Source organism: Somniosus microcephalus, chromosome 2, assembly GCF_052327205.1.
Source record: "Somniosus microcephalus isolate GS21.2 chromosome 2, FLI_Smic_1.0, whole genome shotgun sequence".
Taxonomy (NCBI): domain Eukaryota; kingdom Metazoa; phylum Chordata; class Chondrichthyes; order Squaliformes; family Somniosidae; genus Somniosus; species Somniosus microcephalus.
In genome coordinates, this window is record NC_140988.1 from 211,630,013 (window position 1) to 211,631,819 (window position 1,807).

At 51.6% G+C, this 1,807-nt stretch overlaps 1 pseudogene; it reads left to right on the forward strand.

Annotated features, from left to right (window-relative positions):
• Window positions 1–298: 298 nt before the first annotated feature.
• LOC147123202 (uncharacterized) lies at window positions 299–1,306 on the forward strand (annotated as a pseudogene).
• The last annotated feature ends 501 nt before the right edge of the window (window positions 1,307–1,807 follow it).

A 1,807-nucleotide genomic window follows, 5' to 3' on the forward strand; every position in this document is an offset into this window, starting at 1 on the left:
GGCGGCCGCAACTGAATTTCGGCGCTGGGGCCCGTCGGCATGGCAACCGGGACGCTGCGCACACCGATGACGTCATCGGTGCCGGCGCAGCGCTACCGGTCTACCGCGGCGGAAGGGCCCCAGGCAATTTCGGCGCCGGCGCCAATTGCAGCGCTAGGCCCTCTAGCGCCGCAAAATCGGTGCTAAGGGCACTCAATTTCTCGGCCTTAGTCTTTAAATAAAGGGTAGTTCTTAGTCTTTTAAATAAAGGTTAGTACTTAGTCTTTTAAATAATCTGTTAGATAAAGGGATGACAGGAATGGCAGGGCAGCTCAGTCTAGCGGAGTGCACATCCCGTGGCATGTGGAAAGTCATGGACACTTCGCATTGCATGGATGACTACATGTGCAGTAAGTGTCACCAGCTGCAATGACTCGCGCAACGGTTTACGGAGCTTGAGCGGCGACTGGAGTCACTGTGGTGCACCTGCGAGGCTGAGAACTACGTGGATAGCACATTTGATGAGATGGTCACCCCGCAGCCTAAGAGAGAGTGGACAGAGAGCAAGTGGGTGACCACCAGACAGAAGAAGACCAGGCAGGCAGTGCAGAAGGCCCCGGAGGGCATCTCGCTCTCCAACCGGTATTCTATTCTGAGTACTTGTGGGGACGATGGTCCCTCTGAGGAGTGCAGTCAGAGCCAAGTCCTCGGCACCACAGGTGGCTCCGCTGCACAGGGGGGGGGAGGAAAAATAGTGGAAGAGCAATAGTGGTAGGGGATTCAATAGTTAGGGGAACAGACAGGCGTTTCTGTGGCCACAGACGTGACTCCCGGATGGTATGTTGCCTCCCTGGTGCCAGGGCCAAGGATGTCACCGAACGGCTGGGGAGCATTCTGGGGGGAGAGGGTGAGCAGCCAGATGTCGTGGTCCATATCGGTACCAATGACATAGGTAGAAAGAGGGATGAGGTCCTGCAGGCAGAGTTTAGGGAGCTAGGAATCAGATTAAAAAACAGGACCTCAAAGGTAGTAATCTCCGGATTACTCCCGGTGCCACGTGCTAGTGAGTCCAGAAATAGGAGGATAGAGCAGATGAATGCGTGGTTGGAAGGATGGTGCAGGAGGGAGGGCTTTAGATTCCTGAGACATTGGGACCATTTCTGGGGGGAGTGGGACCTGTGCAAGCCGGACGGGTTGCACCTCAATAGAGCTGGGACCAATATCCTCGTGGGGGGGTTTGCTAATGCTGTTGGGGAGGGTTTAAACTAGCTTGGTAGGGGATGGGAACCTAAGAATAGAGTCAGTAGGGAGGGAAGGAAAACTGGAATTGGAAAACAAAAATGTAGAAAGTAAATTGGAAGGACAGAGGAATCAAGGGCTAGATAGTAGTCAACAAGGAGGTTTGCCTGTACTAAATGGTATATACTTCAATGCAAGGAGTATAGCGAACAAGGCAAATGAGCTGAGGGCACAGGTAGATACTTGGGACTATGATATTATAGCTATTACAGAGACGTGGCTGAAAGAGGGGCAGGTATGGCAGCTCAACATTCCTGGTTACAGGATTTTCAGACGGGATAGAGAGGGAGGTAAAAAGGGAGGGGGAGTCGCGGTGTTGATTAAAGAAACTATTACAGCTGTGAGGAGGGATGATATGTTGGAGGGATCATCAAACGAGGCCATATGGGTCGAATTGAAAAACAAAAAAGGTGTGATCACACTGCTGGGAGTCTACTATAGACCCCCAAACAGTGAGAGGGAGATAGAAGAGCAAATATGTAGAAACATTTCTGAGAAGTGAAAAACTATAGGGCAGTAATAGTAGGGG